Genomic DNA, 26,529 nt, shown 5'->3' with positions numbered 1-26,529 from the left:
AAGTTTCAACTCAACTCACTCTCATTTTCAAGCCAAAAATTATTAGACCCAAAACTAAAGAGCACCTTGTCTCAACACATAAACTAGAAGAACTTAAAAAAAAAAAAAAAAAAAAAAAAAACCTCTTCCTGTCATTTTCCCTCATTACCTAACTTCCAAGTGACCTGCATATTTCTGATTGCTCTCCTTTTCCCTTCCTGTTTCCCTCTTAAGCCTTGTGCCACTGAGAAATGATACATCAGATTTTCAGAAAATTATCAGCAGGAGCAACATGTCCATTTACTGTAAGTTGCTTTAGTTTTGTTTGAGTTTTAAGATAAAGCCTATTTCCAGGGCATATTTTCTTTCCTGTGTTGTTTTATACTAATTAGGAAAAAAAAAGAAGGAAAAGAATAACCCTGTGTAGGAAACAGTGAAAAGGTTTTACCTTTAACAAATTCACAAATATTTTCCAAAGTGCATTTTATAAAGCTGTGCCCTTTAATGATTCTTTAAAAAGATCAATATTTAAAATAAAATCTTAGACAATTAATTATTTCAAAATAACTTAATTTGCATTTGCTTTCAGGGAACGGTTGAGCTTCCAAATATAAAAAATTGACCCTTACCTATGTCAATGTTAAAACAAATATTTTGGAAAGAAAGTTGATTGAACTATACCTTGTCCAGTGCTTCAATATTTGCACCATGTGAAAGCAGTTTTTCTGCCAGTGAGGTGCTCTCACTACACACAGCATAATGGAGAGCAGTGTTGCCTTAGATATCCTTAAGGTCTGGATTGGCGCCATGTTCCAGCAGAATAACGGCACAAGCCTCTTCCTGGCAATGGACTGCCTGTTCATATTAGACCAAGAAATAGATTGTAAATTCTAAGAAATCAAAATACACATTTCACAGGTTTCACCACCTAGTTATATTTAAATGAGATCAATTTATTTTAATTCTACATGTGTACATCAAATCCATGTCATGCTGAAAGTGTTGGCTCTAATATACCTGTATCAAAGGCGTTCTGTTTTCTTTGTCGCAGATATCAGTCTGGCATTTTCTGTTAACCAGGAGAGTGACCACTTTCACATGGCCACTGGCACAGGCCAAATGTAGAGCAGTTCTACAAGAGTAAGAGGACTTTTTAGGAAACTGTAGTGCAACATCTCAAAATCTACCATCATTCATGTCATTGTAAAAATTGAATAGCATGTTTTTCCTCTGCTTTCAAAACAAATGATATTTTTTGAAGAAAGTACAATACTTACTAGCTCTTATTACTCACTGCCTTAATGAAAACAGCAGCCTATTTGAGTAGAAAGAGCTCAGGCTTTGGATTCAGTTCGACTAGGGCTTGAGTCCTACTTTAAACCCTGTCACGTACCAATTATTGCTTAGCCTTTCTGTGCCTCAACTTCCTCATTCATAAAGATAATAGTAGCCATCTCATAGGACACCATCCTGAAGGCTAAATGAGAATCTATGTAAAGTATTTAGAATAGTTCCTACAATAGCTTAATAATTGAAACATTTTTGTTTATTGAGACAAAGTCTCACTCTTTTACCCAGGCTGGAGTGCAATGATGTAACTATACCTCACCGTAACCTGGAATGCCTGGGCTCAAGTGATCCTCCATCCCCAGCCTCCTGAGTAGCTGGGACTACAGATATGCACCAGCATGCCCAGCTATTTAAAAAATTTTGGAGAGTAAGAATCTCACTTTGTTGCCCAGGTTGGTCTCAAACTCCTGGCATCAAACAATCCTCTCACCTCAGCCTCCCAAAGTTCTGGGATTACAGGTGTGAGTCACTGCACCCAGCCAGATATTATTACTATTACTACTACTTAACAAACACATTTTAATTAGGTAAAATGATACAATTATACCTACTTTGCAGGATGGTTTAAAGAGTAGGTAACATTTTAACACCTCTGACATGGGAATGCCACTTACAATCCATGATTTATTATAAATAAAATTGGTAACATTTTAAAAATTATCTTATTGATACATAAAATAACGGGGCATCACACAATCCGTGAGAGCTTACATTAAGTAGAATATGGTAACTCAGGTCTAGGGCAGTTCCAGGCATGTAACTAAAACTTAAATACATTTTAGTTCTTAAAGGGACTATGGGAAAAGAGCACTGAAATAATCATGCATTTTTTTAAACAAATTATTTGATTTTCAAACAACTTGAAGCCAAAGGAAACTCATGATTCAAATGAATACATGTATGGCTCATTTTATTCAATACTTACACTTACAGAATATATGCAAATAAGACTTTCCGATGATTAATATTAGTATTTAAGACTGACAAACTTTTGAAAGGGCAGTTAAAGGTTATCTTCTACTATATTATAACTTCAGAAATGCTTTTGTTTCAAAGGTGGGAGATAAAGTTTCAAGGAGATTCAGTCCCAATATTCCTATTGTAAATCTCTCAGCTTGCGCAGGCAGGGCAGGTAAACATGAAGTTTTTAAGGATAGAAGGGTCCTGAAAGATAATAGAATATGTCTGCTACATAACAGGTACTCAGGTTATGTTTCACGAATAAATCAAATGAAAGAATGGATAAATACAGTTGGGGAGTTCAGTATTTTTAAATAAACTCCTATAAAGTAACAATTTTGCAACAGTAATTATTTATATGTATTTTTATTTTTAAAGAATACAATTAAAATGAAACGATTACTCTATCATTGTTTGCATAAATGGAATGAATGTATAAGAAAAATGTACATAATAAAATATATAGATAAAATCTGGAAACAGATAAAAACATTCCCATTTTACTTCTGAAAAGGCTAAAAGTTCAAAGAACAATACACACAATAACGATAAAAAATAGAAAGTGAGAAATTATTTTTATCAGTGCAAGATTCATATTCCCCTCTTCCCAAGGATTATTCCATTAATAATAAACTTTTACTACAATTTTGTACATGCTCACTGCAGTAATCACAGATAAGAAAAAGGAAAAAAACTTTACTTAAAATACAAATGCTCAGAAATTACAAGTTTTTATTTTGTACATATTTTTTTGCTAAAACAAGACCATAGTATGTTTGTGCAGATGTATAATTTAACTGATTTTTTCCACACTAGCTATAAAAATACACATCTTCACACATCAACGTACTTCTGTATCTATTGCTACCTTCAATGGTCACATATTTCATCCAATGGATGCAACTGAAATTTATTTATAGGATCCATTCTATGGGTCTTTTTAAAATAAGTGCTGTGAAAAATAAAGTGCATGTATCTTTATTTCCTAAGAGTATTTTAGTGTAATGGAATTGATGGGTAAAAGGCATACACATTTTTTAAATGTACTTACCACCAAATTATCTATTTGAAAAGTAATCAGCAACTTAAACTTTAAGCAGGAGTATAAAACAGCCTCACAAATATTGTGGATAAAAAACTGTTTCATTCCTCTTTTATTTCAATTCTTATACCAGAAATGCAAAGGACTTTTTCCTATGTGCATAAGTAACTTATAGATCTGGAGAAACGTACTTTGCCCAATTTTAGAGTTTTTAATGATTTGATTTGAAATAATTCCCTGTAAAATGAAAATGTACTTTTCATCTATATATAACTTTTCATCTAATGTGTATATATAACTTACATATATAACATCTATAATACATATGATATAAATATCAGTAATATATATCATATAATATATAATAATATAGGCCATGCACGGTGGCTCATGCCTGTAATCGCAGCACGTTGGGAGGCCAAGGTGGGCAGATCACTTGAGGTCAGGAGTTCGAGACCAGCCTGGTCAACATGGTGAAACGTCCTCTCTACTGAAAATGCAAAAATTAGCCAGGCATACTGGCACCTGCCTGTAATCCCAGCTACTTGGGAGGCTGAGGGAGGAGAATTGCTTGAACCCAGGAGACAGAGGTTGCAGTGAACCAAGACTGTGCCATTGGACACCAGCCTGGGCAAAGAAGCGAGACTCTGACTCAAAAAAAATTAAAAAAAAAAAAGGAATATAATGAATTCCCTATAAAATGAAAACATAGTTTTCATCTGAATATATATATATAATAAAGACAATATTTTTCACATAAGCTCTCTTTCATTTCGTTAATTTGTCTTCCGAAACACAGGCAGTTTTAATTTTTAGTTTGCTAAATCAACCTTCAGAATGTCTGCTTAAGAGGTCATTCTCAGGAAGGCCTTTGTCAACATAAAATGTTCCTGTAAAATAAGCTTTTGTGTTTTCTGGTACTTTACTAATTTGCATATGTAAAAAATTCAATCTGCATTCCATCAGGAACTCATGCTTGTGACATAAAATTTCATTAGTTTTCTTCAAACAGCAGGCATTTTTTCATTAATAATTCATCCTTTCCTACTCATCAATCCTTACTTCTATCTTACACAATTTCAGTGTTTCTGGGTTTCCTACTCTGTTCCATGCGTTTGTCTTTTCAGCTGTCAGTAAACGATTTATTGTCGAAATTATAGCACATTTTGCTATCTAGAGAAGTGTTTTTTCACTCCATTATGAGATTTTTAAAAAATGTCCTCACAATAGTGAAAGACAGCAGGTGTCATACAAAAATATTAAAACCTTGATATTTTCATTGGGTCTATGTAAAATTGATAAACACAGAAAGGGCTCACATTTTGAGAAAAATGTGCCTTCCCATTCAAGAACACAGAACCCACCTCCCACTTCCAAGTTTCTCTCTAAGAAACTTCAGTAAAGAACCTACCTACACAGGTGGATACGGCTGTAAAACGGTCAGTTTTATCTGAGAACTTTTCACCTACTGAAAATAACTCACAGTATTTTTGATAGGGGAATGAGTTTTCTCATTAGGCACCTCCTATAATGTACATAAACCATGTTTTAAAGGAGTTCGTTAAAAATAACACCATATATGCTTAACTTTGTGAGTTAAATCACTCAAATTCTCCACCTACTCCAGCCAGGGAATTATGAGGGATGGAAAACAGCTGAGGGCCTGTTTGGCTCCGCCACTGGGAGGGTGCCCGGCGCCCTCCAACGCCCAGTCCCAGGGGCTGCGGGGAAGCCGGGCCTGGGGCCCCCCTCCAACCCGGGGCTGAGCCCCTACTACCTGTGCTGCTTGTCCAGGGCGTCCAGGTGTCCGCTCCTGCGGGCCAGGCAGCGCTCCACCTCCGCCGCGTCACCCTTGACAGCCGCCCTGTGGATCTTCTGCAGTTTGGCCTCCCAGACTCGGTACCCTCAACCCGTGTAGTCGTGGTCTATGGAGCCCAGGACCGTCTGGCGCCTGCGGCTCCCGAAGCTGAACAACCTCATGGTGGTGACTTCTCAGACCCCCAACCACCGGCTCTCGAGCGGGGGCAGCTTCCTGTCACCTTTTCACCAGGAGCCCCTGCCCCCGCCGACCCAGCCCCAAATCCCCTATCCAACCCCAAGTCCCGATCCAACTCCAAATCCACGATCCAACCCCCAGTCCGCGATCAGAAATCTATGATATACTCCAAAATCCGCGATCCAGCCCGGTCCACCACAGCCTTCAGCAGGGACACTCGCAGCCTCCGACCTCTCAGACCAAGTGAGCTTCGCAAAGACGTTGGGCGCGCGCCTTCACCGCGGTGGCCGCTGGCTCCCGGAAGTCACTCACAGGTGGCCCGCGCGAGCAGGTGGGGCTGCAGCTCTCCGCGGGCGCCACCAGGCTCGAGGATTCTCCTGGGCTGGCCTGGGCGGCCCCAGGATAGCACGCGTGCAGCCAGCCCGGCCTGAGGAGGAGGAACTGTCTGGCCTTGCAGCTCGCACGGCTTCTCCTCCGAAGGGAGATAGGGTGCTGGCAAGAGTACTCCCGGCCACCTGAGTGGCTTCGCGGATGGCCTGGCTTCCCGTTGAGGCTCTGGCCCTGGAGTCTGTGTGGCTAGTGTCGGGTAGCGGGAAAGCCATGGAGAGTCAGGAGCTGCTCCTTCCCCCACCCGCCGTCACCGCTGCCAGTGCCCCACGAATGGTTTGCAGCTGCAGATCTGGCACTGGCAGGAGATGGCGGAGCTTCCACTAGATGGCGTCAGGGTCGCCGAGTGCACAGCCTACCTGGCCTGAAGGTGAGCTCCTCTTGGACATCTCTCGGGATCCTGGGCCCTGGCACTGGGCACTCTGTATCCACACCGATGAAACAGCAACCGCTGGTGGGGCCGATGGCCTGACTTTGCCGCCTGGGTGTCTGGCCTCAGGATTCACGCTACTGGGGGGCGGGCCTGGTCTGGAGTGTCCAGTCACTTGCTGCCTGTGCACCACGTCTAGGCTGCAGGTGCGGCTCCGATGCCAGTGGGGGCTGGCAGGCCTGGTACCTGACGTCCTCAGGGTCATGTTCATCGCAGGTGTGCTCTGACTTGGCCTCCTCCAAGAACGAAGGGGCTGCCGAGGCGGGCTCTTCGTGGTAACTGGGATGGTATTAACCAACAGGTTCCCACCCTGGTGCCGCTGCTGTGCGGACTGCCTGACTTGGGACCCAGGCACTGGCCCAGGGTCCGCGCGGCAGGTGTGCGGGTAGGGTGGGTGGTGCGGAAGGTCAGGGGTTGCTCCGTCATCTCTGCTTGTGTGCAACTTGCAGTTCTGCAGTTTTCTGCAACCGCTGAGGCACTGGCGCGGGAAAGCGGAATTCCCCTGGATAGCCTCAAAGTTGCGGACACAGAGCACAGCCCAGCAGGCCTGAGGGTCCGCTCCTTTTCCACGTGGTCTGAAGCCTGACCCAGATGCTGAGCACTCTGCCTGGGTGCGGATAGGGCTGACTGATTGGTTGCAGAGTGGGCCATCTGGCTTTATCACTGAGGCATCTGGCCCCAGGATCCGTAGGCTGAGGTCGTGGGCTGGGGGTGGCCAGGCAGTTGCTGCCCACATGCAGGTGGCAGCTGCAGCTTGGGCACCTACGGGGATTGGCGGGGCTGGCACTTGATGATCTCAGGGTCGCCAAGTGCACCGCCTGCCCAACTGAGGATCTGTTCCTCTTTAGCCTGAGCCAACAGCGCAGAGGCCATGATGGCTCAGTTTCTCCGTGGAAACTAGGATGGGGTGGGCGGCCAGTTCCCGTCCTTTGGCCGCCTGGCCAACTGCCAGACTTAGCCGCTGCCGCCCAGGCATCTGTATCTGGGGTTGCCTCTACTTGGGTAGAAGTGAGGGTCGGGGTGGGCGTGGGGCATCACCGGTTGCCAGGCCAGCATTGTCTTTGAAACATATTCAGATGGCGGCGGCACCTGGGCAGAAACTCAGACCCAGTCAGCCCTCCCACCCAAGTGCCGGTTCCGGATCCTGACGCCTCCACCCACACCACAGAGCCGTGCCCACCGTGGTGTCTGCTAATCCGTGTCCGGCATGCCTAGGGGTCCCAGGCGGTCTCCGCAACACAGAGCGAGAGAGCTCGGGCCGGGGAATCCAACGCGAGTATGAGGGTCTTGCCGCGCTCAGGATTCCTGCCGAAACGCTGTGCACTTGCTGCGCTCCAGGAACAGGAGCAGGAGGTGGTCAGGTCGCCCTCTAGAGTCTGGAGGTCCAGGGAAAGGAGGAAGACTCCTTCCTTGGAGACCACTGCTGTTGCTGCAACCTCTGCCGCCACCGGCAGGGCACCCCCCGATAGTGCCCCTAACCAGCCGCCTGCTGTTGGTCCCAGGACAGCGCCCCTAACACCCTCCCTTCGCAGCTGCAGTGTAGAACCCAGTAGCCCCCCAACCTGTACCCGCGTCGGACGTTGCAGCACCAGATAACTCCCCCAAACTGCCCCCTACAGTGGGCCAAGCAGTCACTGATGGGACCCCAACCCATCCCCCCCGCGCTGGGCAGTGACGTCCCAGAAAGCGCTGCAACCTGCTCCCCGCAGTGAATAGCGCAGTCACAGATCCTTAAGGCCCCCAACTCGCTCCCCACAACGGGCTGTGCAGCCCCACATAGCGGATAGCACCCCCAACTATCCCCCAACCACAGGGAATGATGCCCTGAATAGCGTACCCCACCTGCCCCCCCGCGGTGGGCAGTGTAGCCCCCCACAGCACCCCTAACCCCTATGCTGTTGCCCAGATATGGTCCCGACAGCGCACCAAACCGGGCCCCCACCACAAACAGTGCAGCAGCTGACAGAGCCCTTAAGTCGCCCCCTACTGACCGCATTGCAGCCCACAACCCACCCCACCACCCCGCCTGCCACTGGCGGGCGGTATCGCCCCCAAACTGCCCCTTGCACGGGCAGTGTAACCCCCAATGGCGCACCCAACTCGCCCTCTATCATGGGCAGTCTGGCACCCGATAGCACCCGAAACCACCCCTCCAAGAACCTCCCTGCACACACCCCCTTTCCCACCCCCCCAGGCAGTGTAGCACCAGATACTGCCCCTAATCTGTCCCCTGCGGTGGGCAGTGCAGCCCCGGATAGCACCCTCACCCCACTGTGGGCAATGAAGCCAGACCAGTCAGCACCCCATCAGTCCCCCCACCCCTACGCCGCCGGCAGTGTAACCACAATAGCGGCCCCAACCCACACCCTGCCATAGGCAGTGTAACACCCAATAGCATTCCCAACCAGCCCTACTGCTGCTGTAATGATAAAAGTTGGAATGTCTTATGTGTAAATATATATAAATGTATGTTTGTTTTAAAGATAGTTCTAGAGTAGGAAAAAAGGACAGTTAGAAATTTAACTTGAAACCACTGGAGTGCCTGAGTTTACTGAGGGAAAGTGTGTTGAATGATAAAAATTTGGGAAAAACAGAACAAACAACTGTGAAAACTTAGGGATCAGGTATAGCAAGAAGAATCTGCACAGTTAATTGAGAGATGGAATTTTAAAATAAGTAGACCATCCATGGAAACATAAAACCTAAGCTAAGTGTGTGTTCTAAAATAAGGGGGAAGTTAACAGTGTTAAATTATTCTTAAAATATATGCAAGGTAAGGATTAAAAATGTTCTATTTTATTTAGCGACTTTTGAAACCTTGCCATGGAAAGGTTTATTGGGAGTGCTGGGTTAAATTTCAGTTCTTGGTGTACAAAAAAATGAATGGGAAATGATGTAATGTGAGTGAATAAAGAGACTTATTTTTAAACGAGACGTAAAAGCAGCTGGAGTGTGATATTTCATTAACTTGCACGTGCACTTTTATGCGTGTGTGCGCTTCATGCTTGCTTTACAATATGGGGCACATTAAAAGTGGTAAGAACTAAGAAACTTAAGACTGAGAAAGCACAAATAATCAACGAAATAAAATTCCTGAGAAAGTCAGATGAAATACAAATCAGCTCCATGTCAGCTAAGATATTTCCTTTCCCAGATCTCCACAATGCAGAATTTTTCAGTCTCTAATACTTGAATGCACATTTTGAAATACCAAGAAGAGAATGCGCTGAGGTCATATCAGAGTCAGAACTTCATTTCCAAACGCCATTTCCCTCCTGCCCAACAGTACTAGTAAACCAACATAGAATAACAAATGGAAGGTTATTTATTTTGCCAAATAGCAGAAGTACATTGGCTGTGTTTTGCCAAGAAAACCTACAGTATGTTTTCATTTTCAGGTTTATACTTAGTTTGGAAATATGCCTTCTACAGAGGAAATTTATTAAGAATAAAAAGTCTATAGGCCGGGCGCGGTGGCTCAAGCCTGTAATCCCAGCACTTTGGGAGGCCGAGACCGGTGGATCACGAGGTCAGGAGATCGAGACCATCCTGGCTAACATGGTGAAACCCTGTCTCTACTAAAAAAAATACAAAAAACTAGCCGGGCGAGGTAGCGGGCGCCTGTTGTCCCAGCTACTCGGGAGGCTGAGGCAGGAGAATGCCGTAAACCCGGGAGGCGGAGCTTGCAGTGAGCTGAGATCTGGCCACTGCACTCCAGCCTGGGCGACAGAGCGAGACTCCGTCTCAAAAAAAAAAAAAAAAAGTCTACATGAATATTCCCATCTCATAACCATACAATATGCTCATTGAGTTAAATGGCAGCATGGCCTGCTTAATTTACATGGATTTCTCCCTTTTTCTCAAGCAAATATAATAAGAAAAATTTGAATAAGAATACCATATGATTCTACTGTACTCTAGCATATGCAACATTCTCCAAATTACTTATTTATTATACAACACTTTTTACATATTACAGAACTGCATTTCACCTAAGGCAGGGCATATACATTCTCACTCAAAATAGAACAGAGTATACAGTATATGCTCTTGAACACTGTACAGAATGTGAAGGACATTCTAGCATCAGGGCTACCTTAGTCACTGTAGAAACTATTAGAAACAAATGAGTGATTTGTTTTTCTCACTCTTGCAGACAGTAGAAGTAAGTAGAGCTAGGTACAGTGGCTCATGCCTGTAATCCCAGCACTTTGGGAGGCCCAGGCAGGCAGATCACTGGAGGTCAGGAGTTCAAGACCAGACTGGCCAACATGGTGAAACCCTGTCCCTGCTAAAAATACAAAAATTAACCAGGCATGATGGCAGGCACCTATAATGCCAGCTACACTCGGGAGGCTGAGGTAGAAGAATCACTTGAACCGGGAGGCGGAGGTTGTAGTGAACCTAGATTGCACCACTGCTCCCCAGCATTGGCGACAAAGCAAGACTCCATCTCAAAAAAAAAAAAAAAAAAGAAAGAAAGAAAAAAAAGTAACAATACCATTTTCAAGACAGGTACTGAGAAATTGATAGAAAATATTGGACATACAAAATGTAGGTTATCTAAAACCATAATTTTCTTATTGGGTACTTTGATTTTAGTTCTATTAACCTCTACCAGTGATGACTGGAAATGATTCGCCAGAGTGAATCTTTATTTCCACTAATGCACATAAGTCTAGTATATTATCAGCATGCATAACAAGCCTATGTACAGTAGATGTGTCTGTGAGAGCTGATTCCCATTGAGCTAAGCATTTTGAAGTTTGCTCAATATGAGTTTTCTTTGTTCTCTTTGATAGAATTATAAACTAAAGGATCCACAAGATTATCATTCCTAACAATCTATATCCTAACAGGCAAATCGAACGGTGGATTCAAGAATTCTAACCATACATACACAATACCAAAAAGAGGAGATACTAGAATAAATGTGAAACTACTATTTTAGGAGAATAAACTCTCATCACTATTCTTTATAATAAGCTCACCCAATTCTGTGCTTTTGAAACAGCTATAGTAAAAAATGTCTTTTGAGAGCATATGTAATATTTTAAGTAAGAAAAACATACCCATCCAGAACCAGATGCAGCCCCCGAGGCTCTCTCAGGCCTGGTCTCGGGGCCTTATTCCAGTCAGATGGGGTAGCCCCTGGGTAGGGCCCTTCCAGACCCGTGAGTAAGGATTCTTTTTTTTCCCAAACCAAATTTATTTTTAAAGAAATCTCCCACTCTGTTTCTCTAGCGTGTTCATTACATTCGTTGTTGTGATTAAGTAGGCAGATCTTAAAATGAGTGATTTTAACTGCTCAAAAATGTACAATTGAGTGGCATTAAGGGCATTAGCAGTGCTGTGCAACCATTCCCAATACCCAGTTCCAGAACATTCTCATCACCCCACAGGGAAACACCATCCCCAGTAAGCAGCCCTTCCTCATCTCCCTCCCGCCAGCCCTGACAACCACTAAGCTGCTTTCAGTCTCTATGAATTTGCTTGTTCAGGTCACTTCATATACAGGGAATTATCCAATACATGACCTTTTGTGTCTGGCTTCATTCCTGTAGCATCTTTTCAAGGTTCATCCACGTCATAAAATGTGTCCAAATTTCACTGCATTTTATGGCTGAATAATATTCCATGGTGTATGTATACCATGCTTTCTTGATTCACTCATCAGCTGAGGACCACGTGGGTCCTCTCCCCTGTATGGTGGTTGTGCACAGAGCTCAATGAACATGTGTGACAGAATTTGTTTGCAACCCTACTCTCGGTTCTCTTATGCATACTTGGGAGTGGAATTGCTGAGTTATATGGTGCCTCTTTCTGCTAGGGCAGCCACAGCAAAAGGCCGCAGGTGGGGAGGCATCAACAGACTTTTTTTTTCTCACATTTCTGGAGACTGGGAGGTCCAAGATCAAGGTGTCAGCCGATGGGTTCCTGGAGAGGGCTCTCCTGGCTGGTAGCCACCTTCTCACTGTCCTCATGCAGCAGGGAGAGGGCCCTGGCATTGCTTCCTCCTCCTATAAGGGCTTCAGCCGTGTGGGATTAGGACCCACCCTGATGACTTCACTTAACCTAAAGATCCCATCTCCAAATACAGTCACATCGGTGTTAGGGCTTTGACATAGGAATTTAGCAGGGGATGTGATTCAGTCCATAGCAGATGGTAATTCTACAGATAGGGGTTCTCAGGGCAAGGGCAGATCAGGGCAAGTGGTAATTCTACAGATGAGGGTTATCGGGGTCAGGGCAGATGGCGCAGGTGTAATTCTATAGACGGGGATTCTCAGGAGGAGGACAGATAAGAGAAGGTGATAATTCTACACATGGGGGTTCTCAGGGTGAGGGCAGATGGGGCAGGTGGTAAGTCTATAGATGGGATTCCTAGGGCAAAGGCAGCTCAGGGCAGATGGTAATTCTATAGATGGGATTCCTGGGGCAAGGGGAGCTCAGGGCAGGTGGTAATTCTATAGATGGGGTTTTTGGGCAAAGGCACATCAGGGCAGGTGGTAATTCTATAGGATAGGGTTCTCAGGATGAGGGCAGATGAGGCAGGTGCTAATTCTGTATATGGGGTTCTTGGGGTGAGGGCAGACGAGGCAGATGGTAATTCTATGCATGGGATTCTCAGGGTGAGGCAGTGAGGGTAACTGCAAACACTGGGCTGGGGGCCTGATTCCAAGAGTCACGGTCTCCTTGCTCTCTGCACCCTTGGGTGTAAAGTGGCAGATGTGGCACTCTGCCCTGTGCAGGGGTATCGGGCCGTGTGTGACGAGTGCCTGTTCCCCACTCCTGCTCAGGAACTCCTTGGACAAGGCTGCGTGTTCCAGGAGCGGTACAGCTGGGAACAACCGGGATGGTTTCATCCCCGAGGCCCAGCTCTGCTGAGTAGCATCTGCTGGGCTGTGCCGCTGGGAGGCCCTGCCCCGTCAACCCCCTTGCCCCTCTGTGTACCCCACCTCCCCAGGTGGCTCCACTGTTGTGATCAGTTATTCTGCACACACGAAGCCAAGCCCCACCAACCTGCCCCCAAGGCTCGCTGCATTCTTTGTGCCATTCACACAGTCCCCACTCCCCGTCCGCCCCGGCCAGACCTTCCATGGCCCAAGTGGGAAGGGCTGTGGGCAGAGCAGGTTATGTCCTGCAGTGGGGAGATAGCAAGAAGACTCCTCCAGGTTGCAGGAGGAATGGAGCAACTTCTAATTCTATGCATCTACTTTTGGCCACTGTGTTGGTTCATGTCAGGAGAGTGGGCAGTGGGAGAGTTGATGCACCCAGGGTGCTCGGTTTCACAGTGGCCTGGACTCTGGGCATCCTCTGGGGCCTCCCAGGGACCTGGATCCTCAGAAAGAGGAACAAAGGCAGCCCTGCAGTGAAGCCTGGGACCCAGGCCCTCGGAAGCAGGCAACGCAAGACCTCACGGCCAGCTGAGGGGTAGCATTTGATCCAGATTTAGGGAAATCAAAATCCCCTTCCCGGGGCTGCGTCTCACCAGTCCCCTCTGGTGCACCCATCTTCCATCCCCATGGCAACCCGCAGCCCAGGACAGGCTCCAGAGCTCCAGGGCATCGGGAGGGGAGATGGGAACCAGAGCTAGCTAACAGGGCCTCGGCTCCGGGGTCAGTGTCCTCAGAGCCTCACTGGTCATTATCTCTTCTCCTGCTGGCCCCTAGGGACATGCAGTCTTCACGAACCCCGCGGGGAGGAGGGGTCTGGGCAGACCCTGCCTTGAAGCCTAGCCCACTGTCTTCCAGTCATATCTGGCCTTGGAAGCCCCTCTCCCCTGTCCCTGGGTGAGGACAGGAGAGGAGAGGAGAGGAGAGGAAAGCAAGAGTCAGGAACACACCCCAGGTCCCAAGATGGGCAGATTTTGCACCCCCACCTGGGAGCCAAACTGCATGTCCAGGACACCTTGGCAGGAATGCAGCAGGTGGGATGTCCCTGCTGGGGAAGGAGGAGACTCTATGCAGAGATGCCAGCAAAGCCTGACTCCATTACAACCTCACATTGGCTCCCACCTGTGTGTGAAAAGGAGGTGAGGCTGGGGCGGGCGGACAGGACTGGCAGCCCTGAGAGGCAAGAATTGCCCGCACCTGCATTCATAGCTGTGCCATGCCAGTAGTTAGGAGGGCAGGTAGGGGGGATTATCTGCAGGAGCAGAGGCCGAGGAGGGCCATGGGGCCATGGGGTGTCTGAGAGGGGCACAGATACCAGTGATGCCAAGGCAATGGCAGAGAAGCTGGACTCTGGAGCCCACGCACCTGTCTGGCTTCGTGCCACTGCCCGGGCGGTCCTGGACTTGTCTGTGCCCTTGGGTGAGATGTCACTTCTCTGCACCTCACTTTCTTCATCTGTAGAAAGAGGCATGCCTGGTAGGAGTGGAAGGCACTTTCAGCAGGTCCTGGCCCAGAGCAGGAGCTAGGCCTGGGATTGCCATGGCTCTGGGGAGCAGCCCTGGCTGAGGTCCTGGGTAACCGTCTTTCCCTGTCGTTCCCCACCTTGGGGAAGCATCCAGCTTCTCCTCCAGCCTCCTGGGCCCCAGCTGGGCTCTCAGACCCATGAGGTGAGGCTCCTGCCTCGTTTGTACTGCTGTTTTGCCTGGACCTCATGGGAGCCCCCTGCCCGTGTCCACAACACACTTGCACTCACTGCAGGGGCTCCCCGAGGGCAGGGCCAGGCCTGACTCCATCATAGCCTCAGCGGGACCCTGCTCTGGGGAGGGAAGTGGGAAGGGACAAGGAAAGGAGGCTGAGGACCACGTGTTTTCTTCCCAGGTCCTCGAGTATGACTACTACTGGCCTCATGGGAGCCAGTGCACTAAGACTACTACGACTAGAACTACGCCTACCTTAGGCCGTTGGGGGACGAGTACACTTTCCACTTCCCACCCCACCACAACACGGTGCATAGCTGGGGTCCACCACGGGGGTCCATCCCTCTGCTTGTCCCTCGGATGAGCCTCCCCATTGGGCCGGCCCGTGGCTGGCCCCGCAGAGGCTCCCCTCCCACAGGAGTCTCTTCAGGCTCTGCATTCATGCTGTTTCTGGCGGACTCCATTTTGAGGAGGAATCATGCATTTTCCTCTCCCCCCTCCTCCCTCTGTATGGAGATTTTGCCAGCAGGCAGGCCTGAGCTGAAGTGGTGCTGCTGGGGATGGCGTGAGATGGGGGCTGAGGTGACGGGCTGGGGTCCGGTGGGGCCGCACTGTTCTGAGCCTCTCCCTCCAACTCAGCAATCCGGAGCTGCTCCAAGGCTGGCATGAGATGTGGTGCGGGAAGGGGCTCCTCCTTCTTGGAAGCCAGCACAGAGCAGATCCAAGACAAGGTGCCTGGAGACTCCTGGGCATCAGGCCCCTATGGGCCCCTCCAACGGACAAGCAGAGGGAACCAGAGCTGGGAGGGCCATGGCCTGGAGCCTGCTTGCTGTTCCTCTTGCTCCAAAGTGGGCAGGCAAGGCTGGTCGCACAGGGCACCTGGCTCCCACAAGCGAGGGTGAAGGTGAGGAGTCTTGGGGGGCCTCCTCCCCTGCAGCAGCCTGCACCACACAGGGGCATTCTCCCCAACAGCTGTCCCGGAAGGAGCAAGGCCAGCCTCTGCCCTGGCCTGCCCAGCCGTGTTGTAAAGCACTCACAGGTAGAGCACAGCTGTTGTCCCGCGCCACCCCAGGGAAACGCATGACGTCTCACTGCGAATCTGACATAGGAGCAAAGCCAAGGCCTGAGCCCAGAGTCTCAGAACCCAGGGACAGCTTAGGAGGCATCCATGAGGGGATTTCTTCCTGGGGCCTCTGGGACAGGTGCAAGCCCAGCTTCATTGGGGTCTGACCCTGTGGTTGCCTGAGACCCCTTGCCCTGAAGGGCCCAGCTTGGGTTCATGCTCTGCTGTCAGTGCCTTGAAACTCTTCATGGGCTTTGGACAAGGGCCCCACTGGGTCCCACACTGGGTTCTGTAGCCAGTCTTGAAGGGAAGAAAGCGTTCATTTCCACCATCTCCTCCAAAGCTTGCTCTAGTGGCAGAACATCTGTTCAACGTGTTGGAAGAGGGAGCTCCTGCAGGAAGGATGTGTGTGTCTCATGAAGCGCCTGAGCAGCAGGGCCGGCTCAGTGCCCGAGTCCCTCGTCGCTGCCTCCCAGGGAGTGTTCAGGGCTCCCTCTGGCACCTCCACACCCACAGCTTCTAAAGCCTGTGGGACTCTGGCTGTCAAGGATGTGGGAGCTCATGGGAGATGCCAACTTGGCTTTGCGGCTTCTTCTGACCTCCGCAAACACGCCTGAAGCTGTCCTAAAGCAGGAAACACGTGCTTGTTCTCAGCGCTGGCAACTTCCCCAGCCTCTAGAGGAGCCCAGCGCCGGAGGCTGCTGAGGGTTTTGGTCAGCAGCCCTGGAGGCATCAGCAAAGGAACAGCGGAAATTGACAAAGGGGAGCCCTGTGCTGAACGACAGTGATGCCTGGCAGGGCTGTAGAAGCCACTGAGGACTCAGGAAGGAGACAGTCCCAGTGGTGTGTTACCAGCACAGATCTTACCCTTATGTCTTTGTTCCATGTCTAGTTAATTTTTGGACATGATGTAAGTTAAGCGACCAGCTTCTCGCTTCTGCACGTGGCTATCGGATCCTCCCAGCACCACTTGTTGGAGACTCTTTCCCCATGAGTGGCTTCAGCGCCCTTGTCGAGATTACGTGACCACATATGTGATGGTCCATTTTACTTTGCTTTCTGCAACTTTGCTGACTTCGTTTAGTAGTTTCAAGCAGTGTTTTTGCGTGGAGTTTTCAGGATGTGGAAAGGATTTAAACAAAACCTTTAGGCCCTTCCTGCTGATCTTCCACAATTCTGTGACTCCATCCATGGCCAGGAGTTCCATCTTGCAATTTGGGGCTTTCAGAGCCCACCTGAGCCAGGGTGGCCAAGGACCACGTGCCGGGACCACGTGCTTGGTACACACACACCATCCCTGGTTGATGGGTCAGAGGAGGGCACTGAGGCCAAGTGAGCTGACCCCCATGGGTACTGGGAGATGCTGTCCCCACCCAAGCCTGGCTGAAAGGGAGACCGTGTTCCAGATGTCCTCAATCGGCCTGTCCCTCTACTTGTGGGTCCCCGCTTGGAAGAACTGGGGACTCATCCCACTTCACTGCTTTGGTGGAGAAAAATGCAAGATGCCTCAACAACCAGTGATTCTGAACTTAGAGAGGCCCCTGGATTTCCCCAGACTCCCTCACTTTGCCAGAAAGCAGGTGTGGCCCGTTTTCCTCCTTCATTCAGGGACTGTTTCTTGGGCCAGGCTGTGCATGGGGTAGGATGGAGACCCAGACCCAGTTGACCCCATCTTCATTGAGCTGCTGGAGCCAGGAAGGATGGGACCACTCCCTTCCTTCCACCCGTGAACTCTTACCCTCTCTCTGAGCTGGGTGACGGGTCTTTGTCTGAATAAGAGATCCACAATTGGAGGGCTGTGGACAAGTGCACTTTAAAAATTATTTTTCCTGTTTCAAAATGAGATTGGTTTTGAGCCCCAAGCTCCTCCATAGGCTGTCTAAAATTAGAACCCCGTTGACAAGGCCATCTTTGTCAGGGACCTAAAGCAGGGAAATGTCAACAGTACATTTTCCGTGTCAGTTCTGTGTTTTTTAAGAGGCGTGGGCAAATGGCAACTTAGAGCAAATTTGCGCTGTTTCCAAAGCTTTTAGAATCCAGCCCCTCAGCGGTCATATGATTAAACTGTCAGGTTTATAAGGAGCTGCTCCTGTGGATGAGAGAGCAGGCTCCACCCTTCTTCCCACAGGCATATCCCAGCGGGAGCTGTGCAGGACGAGCGTTTCCACTCAGAGCAGCAGTGGAATCAGCTCCTCTGCTGTCGGGGATCCTGCAATCCACCCAGCTCTCTGCATTCCTTTTGTGAGCTCTGGTCCCAGGGCTGAGCACTCAGGCCTTCCCATGGGAGTCAGTGGGTTCAAGGGCTTGCCTGAAGGTGAGGACACAGATTCCAGTTTCTGGGTGTGGACGTGGCACGCACCTGAACCAAATGTGCAGAGAAAATCATGTCTCCTGCGCAAGGACCCCCCCAGGCTGCCTGTGGCCTCCATGGGCTGAGTACTAGCCTGGTGTGCAGGTGTGCGGGACACACCCTCCCAAAGACACCAGCTATCCTCCCAGAGCTGGGTGTCCCCAGCCTGTGTCTGCCTCAGCCCAGGGACATTATTGACAGTGTTCCCACCATTGCATGGGCCGTAGGGGGATGAGATGAAGCTTATCCCATGAGCACGATAATCAGCACCGTCACTTCCGCAGGGCTTGGGGCCATTGTGTCTTTCACGGTCAGGTATCCACAGCCCCACAGGCCTTTCTCTCCTGCCTCCCACCATGTCCGCTGCCCAGTGCTGGGCCTTTGCGCCCTCACCTGGACAGCCCCTCTGCGATGGCAATCTCCTGCTCTGCCTGCCAGCCTGGTCTGGCACCCCAGGCAGGGGCCTTGCTTTCCAGCCCCTTCCCCACCCAGAACATGGTTGTGCTTACGGCCGAACCAAGCCCTGAAGGGCAGAGGCTATGGCTGTCTTCAGAGCCCTGTGCTGGGCCGAGGCTGACCAGAATGGTAGGTGATGGGCTCCTCGGACAACGGGCTTGGCACCTGGCTGTCCCCTTCCCCGATGCCTCTGTCCCCACCAAGCACAGCCAGGGTGGTGTCCCCTGAGCTGTGCTTCCGCCTTCCCCCTGCCCTTTGCAGACATGTCTCAGAGCTTCTGAAACAGATAAAGCCAGGCTCCCAACCCCATCTTACAGACAAGGAATGGTGAGAAGCTTGCCCCAGGTCACTGCTGTGGACTGAACGATGACCCCGAAAACATATGTCTACGCATCCTAACTCGCCAGAACCTGTGAATGTGCCTTTATTTGGAAATAGGATCTTTGCAGGTGTAACTAACATCAGCGTCTCCAGATGATATTATCTAGGGCTAGGGAAGGTCCTAAATCCAGTGACAAGTGTCCTTGGAAGACAGAGACACAGAAGGGAGGTTGTGAGAGCTGAGGCAGAGATCGCAGTGATGCAGCCACAAGCCAAGGGGTGTCTGGAGGTGCTCAGGAGGCTTCTCCCTGGAGAATGGAAGGGTCCTCTCCAGAGCCTGCAGAGGGAGCATGGCTTACCCGCACAGTGATTTTGGATTTTGAGCCTCCAGAACTGAGTTTACTGCTATTGTTTTAAGATACCTGTTGTGGTCATTTGTTATGACAGACAGGAAACTAACCCAGTCCTGTAGAAGATCTGAGGTCCGCAAATGGCAAACCTGCCATCTCCCCCTCCCAAAGGTGACCCCCTACTTCTCCCCAAAGATTTCCAGAGCAGCTGGAGGGAGTTCTCCTTGGAAGACCCCATTTCTTGGTGGCAGTCCGGCTGGGACCCAGGGCCAGCTGGTAGTCATGGTGACCGTAGGAGTTGTCCACCAGGAAGTGGTGGCCTGGGCCTGGACCTCAGGCATCCTACCTGGCCACATCTAAGCCATGACTTTGTCCCCCAGGTCTGGGCCATGCAGCTGTCTTTCATTGGGGAGCTGGGCTAGGAGCTGCACATTCCAAAGGTGTCCTGTGTGACTGTGCACTGGGCTATGATGGCCATGGGTGCCAACCATGGCCTTGTCAATGCAGGGTGCCACGCCACTGACTCCCTAAGCACTGAGAAAGGTGAGTACCGGGTCTGGACGGCGCAGGGGTGTTTGGGGAGGCAGGAGGGCAGTGATGCTCGAGACATGTGGAGGCTGAGAAGCTGTTTACCTTCCCTGTGTCATCACCCAGCTTCCTTCTTTCCACACCATGATTTCCTCCCCCAGCACGACATCCTCCATTTCCGCAAACCCTCTTGCTGCCCAGGGTCTTCATGCAGGGTCCCAGGGACAGTGTTGGGATCAGCAACCCCTATACACACCTAGACTCAAGAGAACTGAGGTGCTTCCCAGCACCTGGGGGGAAGGCCCAGGCTGGGTTGCAATTGAGAGCCTTGGTTTCTCTGAAAGCCGTGAAGAATGGAGCCGGGGAGCAGGTGCTACGGCCTCTGGAAGAAGGCCAGACCCTTGTTCAAAGCAAGGATGGAGGTCAAAGAGGGCACTGGGCAGCTCCCCTGGGCACCCAGCTTGGGCACTGGGCAGCTCCCCTGGGTGTTAGGCACCAAGCTTGGGCATTACGCAGCTCCCCCTTCACGAGGGATGGTAAAGCTTTACAGAATTTTTTTTTTTTTATGACACAGAAACATGATCACAAAGCACATGTGTACCATAATACAAATTTCATGTATTTTGTCTCTTTGTATTATGTTTTCTTTCCATTTATGTCTTTTCAAGCTAACGATTCCTAGTCTCCTAATACAGTGGACCTTTCAAGCACTTACTTCTTTAGCTAGTTATTTTCTTTTAACTAGAATCCCACAGATAGAGTTATCAAAGCATGGAAAAGGATGAAGAACCTTGACTCCTTCCCCTCTCCATCCCCCACTGAATTCAATTCGGCCCAACCTTGCATTTGTTTTGTTCTTCTGGAAAAGAAAATGTACTCATTACCCTCAATAAATATACAATCTATTTAGGGAGATACGGCTTCAGAGTAGGATTCTTAGTTTGATTTTTATTATCTTACCTTCAGATATTTGGAAGGACCAAAATGCTGTATGCTTGTGGACCGCAAGCAATATGAGTGGAAAACCAAAGTAATAAATGTTATTTATGACTTTATTACAATATTATGGTTAGTAATTAATTCCTTACTGAAGGACGATTTAAATTGAATATCTCTAAATGGGAAAAATTTTAAAAGCAAGCAAATCAGTAAAGTTTAGGACCCAGAATCTACTGAGCTAAAACTCAATGAGAATTAATTCTCAATTTGTGTTGTAGCAATTCTTGAAGTTATCTGTGAGGACTCACATGAGAGCTAAACAATAAAAGAGGGCTGAGACCATTTCAAGGGATGGAGAACCCCTTCCTTTCTTGTTCAGATGATACTCTGAGACACTGCTCTTTATTTTGACTCTCTTTTTAGACAAACTTCCACTTGGGAGCTTCAAAACCACCTATAAACCAACAGCCACAAAATATGTGAAGAACTCACTGTTTAAGCATTATTGATCTGCTACACACAGTACTGGGCACTTACATAAAATGATATGATTGAAGCATGACAGTAATGAGACAGGAATCACACTATTATTCCATTTTTACAGGTGAAGAAATCAAGGTCTACAAAAGAAATCAAATAGTATGTTCAACTGCATCTGTCAGAAAACAAGACGTTCTGCTACTTGTTACTTCCTGTGCTGGGAGAGCCTCTTTAGTTTTAGTTCCACGAACCTACTAAAGACGATGAAGCATTTCCAAACAATGTGCTACAGACAGAGGTAAAGTGAACTTAATATGTGATTAGCCTTAATGATGAAACCACAGTGTGTCTCCTGGTGTGAGTTCTGCTGGGACACAGAAACCCACTCATTCCTGAGCCTTGGAGCAAAGTTACCTCCTGTTTTGCCTGTTTTGTATAAAACCTAGAAATACACACAAACTTTAAAACATTTTTTGAGATTTATATAATAAAAAAATTAGTAAATTTATTGCCCAGAATATAGTCATGTACCATACAACAGTGTTTCAATCAATGTCAGACCACATATATGATGGTGGTCCCACAAGATTGTAATGCTGTATTTTTACTTTACCTTTGCAACATTCAGCCATCCCAAATTCTAATCACACCACCGAACTCCTAGTATCACATTGGACTAATCTATTATTTTATAGAAGCAATAATGTTAGTTTAAGTAACATGAAAACATTCCCCCTTGCATAAGCCTACATCAGACTGAAATAACCCATTGACAGTGAACAGCCCAATAAATTTACTACTTATACTGTTATTCCAACACAGGTATGCTCTAAGGAAAGGTTAAAAAAAGTAAAAGGAACTTGGCAAATTTTACCCGGCCTGTTTACCAGAAACATCACCTCTAGCATTATTAGTATTAGAGGCGCCACCTCCCCGGTGACGTATGTTCAATGGCCGTGATATGTTCAATATCATATCAACAGTATGTTCAATACCTGACTGTGCAAAGGTACCATAATCACTTGTTCCTTAAATAACTTGTATGAATGGACTTGTATGAATGGCCCCATGAGGGTTCAGCTGTCTCTTACATCTAACCAGTGAAATGGACCTACCCGTGAAGAGGCAAACACGAACAAATAAGACAAGACCCTATGGAGCTTTAATTTATTAATGCAAACAAAACTCAAATAAGCCCATAGGCCTTAGACTACTGTCTCTGCGTTAAAAATTTTGGTTGTGGTGACCTTGGAGCATAATCTAACCTCCAAGCAATCTATGCTAAGACTAAACCAGTTTAAGTGAATTACTATACATATATTTACCCAATAATTTGATGAACGGAATAAGTTACCCTAGAGATAACTGCGCAATCCTATTCTAGAGTCCATATCGACGACAGGGTTTATGACCTTGATGTTGGATCAGGACATCCTAATGATGTAGCCGCTATCAAGGGTTCATTTGTTCAACAATTAAAGACCTATGAGATCCGAGTCCAGACCAGAGTAATCCAGGTCAGTTTCTATCTATTTTATTTTTTCTCCCCTTATGAAAGAGAAACAGGGCCCACTTCATAGAGTGCCCTCGCCCTATAGATAATACTATCTTAATCTAACGATCACCTCATATCTTACCCAAGAATAGGGTTTGTTAAGGTGGCAGAGTCCAGTAATTGCATAAAACTTAAAACTTTATAATCAGAAGTTCAATTCCTCTTCTTAACAACATGCCTATAATCAAGCTACTACTTATCGCACCTACTCTAGTCGCTATAGCATTCCTTATGCTCACTGAATGAAAAATTCTAGGTTACATACAACTACACAAAGAACCCAATATTGCAGGCCCCTAGGGACTATTTCAACCATTTGCTGATGCAATACAACTTTTTACCAAAGAGCCCCTAAAACCCTCAACATCTACTGTTACCCTTTACATTACTGCTCCAACCCTAGCCCTTTGTATTGCCCTTCTTTTATGAATTCCACTCCATACACCAAACCCCTTAATTAATTTAAATTTAGGCGTCCTATTTATTCTGGCAACATAGAGCCTGGCCGTCTACTCTATTTTACTATCAGGGTGAGCATCAAATCCAAACTATGCACTAAACGGCACATTATGAGCCATCACCCAACAAGTTTCATGTGAAGTTACCCGAGCCATCATCCTACTATCAGACATTACCATCTTTAACCTAATTATTTATTTTATCCTAACAACTGCCGCATTCCTAGCACTCAACCTGAATTCAAGCACCACAACCCTATTACTATCCTGCACCTGAAACAAACATGACTAATATCCATAATGTTATCAGTTTTATTATCCTTAGGGGGCTTATCTTGTCTGTGACCTCGAGCAGTAGGATATAAGGAACTCCCACATGCTTAGCATTCCAATAATGGAACACTAGACATAAGTGGGTTAACACAATCATTAAAGCATAGCTATTCAAGTAACTAATTATACAACTGATTTTTTTTTTCCTCATCTCTAAAACATAGTTAAGGGACCAGTTATTTTAAAAATACAACACAGTGACAAGCAGTTTATTTTTAACTCAGTTTTGGCTTGTTGTTTGATAAGGCCATTGCTTAGCATAAACAAAAAGAGGAAGAGAAACAAGAATAGAAACATGAAATAGAAGCAGCAGCAAAAGAAAATGAAGAGGAAGAAGAAGATGGGAAGAAGAAAATACAAACTGGAAGAAAGGAAAAAGAACAGGTGTGGGAATTAGAAGGCCTATTAGAATACCTTTTACTCTTCCTCAATTTATGAAATTTAAGTAAGTCCAAGAGTATCACAACAAAAAACAAGCAAAAAGATTTACAAATAGTCACCCCTAAAATTTGTTAAGAATGAAACAATGATGCCACTCACAGCTGGCTCAGGCACCAGCAGGAGGGCACCCTCCAAAGATTGCAGGAGAAGAGGAAGGACTCCGCTTTGCCCTAGGTGCACCTCCACCACTGCCACCAAGGCCGACGTTACAGCACCTGCAGGTTCCTCCCCACCCCAGGATGGGATGGGCCCTGCAGCGCTCCTACTCCCCCTTCCTGGCCCCCAGACTTGCTGCTGCTACCACCACTAGTGTTGATGCCAATACAACTGCTGTTGCCCTCAATGCACCAACCCACCCTACAAGGCTCCTATCATCACCTGGCCCCTGAGGGTGCCCTCTGCACCCTACCACTCTGGTTGAGCTGCAGTCTCTGCCGCTGCCACCAACCACGTGAGGCAAGCTGCAGAGCCAGGCCATCTGCAGGCTCCAGTATACCACAAGTGCCTCTTCTCTTCCAGCCTGGCTTGGAGCAGCTGGACAAGTCAAGCCAGAAAGGCCCAGAACAGGATGCAGGGAGTGGAAGCGTTAGAGCCTCACTTTGTCATGTTGGCCACTGGGTGGCAAAGACCAGTTTCAGTGAAGGCACTCACACCCACCCTCCAAAGTCCAGCCTCTCCTTCTGGCAAAAGCTGGCCAGGAACTGGGGCCTGGGGTGGGTGTGAGTGCCTTCACTGAAACCGGCCCTTGGCCAGGTCCAGCTGGCCAGGAATTGCTGGGCCCACCAGGACTGCACTCCCTGGGGAGCCCGAGTAGGAAAAACACAGATCCAGTCAGCCCTCCCAACCCAAGTGCTGGTTCCTATTCCTGATGCCTCCACCCACAAAAGGCGCTGTCCCCTCTCCACCACCGTGGTGCCCACTACTCTCTGCCTGGTAGTCCCGAGTGGTTACTGCAACACAGTGTGAGGGCTCGCACCAGTGAACCACGGTGGTTGTGGGGGCCCTGCCGTGCTCAAGATCACACGAGCAAGAAGAAATCTCCCTCTAGAGTCTAGAGTCCTGGAAGAAAACAGTCCCTTTCTTGGAAGCCACCAGGAAGGAAGGGGGCCACTGCTGTTCCTGCCACTGCCACCTCTGCAGCCTGCCAATGCCACTGGCAATGGAGCCACTGATAACACCTCTAACCTGCTCCCTGCCACTGGCAGTGTAGTCCCAACACACCCTGCAGCTGCAGGAAATGTAACCCCAATACCCTCCCAAGCCACCCCTCCACCCACAGCAGGCAGTGTAGCACCCAATAATGCCCACAACCTGATCCAGCCACAAGTGTTGCTGCACTAGATAGCGCCCCAAACCCGCCACAGGCAGCGCAGTTCCTGATGGTGCACCCCCAGTTACGTCCAGTGAAGCACCTGACAACACCCCAAAGTCACCCCCAACTGCCAGCATTGTAGCCTCAGAAAACTCCACCCAATCCGCCCCCTCCTGCAGGCAGTGCAGCAGAAAATAGCGCTCCTAACCCGTCCCTGCCACCACCAGCAGTACACGTTCGTGTACACAACCTACCTTCCCCCATCACCCCCATCACTACGGGCAATGTAGCCCCTGATAGCCAACCAACCCATCCCACCACCAGCAATGCAACCCTGGAGAGTGCCCAAAACCACACCACTGCCACAGGCAGTGTAGCATCAGGCAGTGAGCCTCAACAGGACACCTAACCCTTTCCCCCAAAGGTGGGCAGTACAACCCCGAATAACTCACCTACTACACCACATTTCTACCACCCTGGCTGAGCTGCAGTCTCCGACGTCACCACCAACCGCAGCAAGGCGAGCCGCGGCGGCGCAGGATCCAGCCTCCAGAAGGCGGCGGTGCCTCTTCTGCTAGTCCTCAAGCCCAGCAGGAAAAGGTCCCGCTGCTGGCCGCCCTCCTACCTGTCCATCGCCACCACCAACCACAACCAAGCAGGGCGCCAGGCCCCAGCCTCCAGCGGGCAGCAAGCGGCGGCCCCTTCTAGTTCTCCAAACCAGGAGTGGAACAACTCACCAAGAAACATAAAACAGCCTAATATGACCCTGAACCCCCCCAGCATGCTTTATATACTGAAGTTAGGCAAATGCGGTTCCTGGACTACATGTTCTGATTGGACAAGAGAAAAACTTCTAGGTCTATTCTGATTGGACTTTATTTTCACGCTGTGATTGGTTGTCTTAAGACTTGCTCTTGTCCAATCAGAACATGATAATAAAGTCCAATCAGAGTAAGCCTGGAGGTTTTTTTTTCTCATCCAATCAGAACATGCAGTCCAGGAACCTTCATTTGCATAACTCAGTGTATGAAGATGCTGAAGGGAAATCGTGCTTTTCCAAGTTATGGTATCTTCTTGTTTAGCTGCTGGGTGCCTGGCTTAGAGGACCAGGAGTCCTCTAAGGAGGCTAGGCTGTATGCTGGAGGCTAGAGACGCGGCACCGCAACACCATCGCTCGCCTAGCTGCCGTTGGTGGTGACAAAGGAG

At 48.4% G+C, this 26,529-nt stretch overlaps 2 pseudogenes; both read right to left on the bottom strand.

The window, feature by feature from the left end:
• Window positions 1–5,432, bottom strand: part of LOC102119192 (putative ankyrin repeat domain-containing protein 20A2) — a 42,078-nt pseudogene extending 36,646 nt beyond the window's left edge.
• A 9,400-nt stretch (window positions 5,433–14,832) lies between these two features.
• LOC102124289 (uncharacterized) lies at window positions 14,833–15,490 on the bottom strand (annotated as a pseudogene).
• Between the last annotated feature and the right edge of the window lie 11,039 nt (window positions 15,491–26,529).

Source organism: Macaca fascicularis, chromosome 10, assembly GCF_037993035.2.
Source record: "Macaca fascicularis isolate 582-1 chromosome 10, T2T-MFA8v1.1".
Taxonomy (NCBI): domain Eukaryota; kingdom Metazoa; phylum Chordata; class Mammalia; order Primates; family Cercopithecidae; genus Macaca; species Macaca fascicularis.
This window is presented reverse-complemented; position numbering and strand designations above follow the sequence as displayed.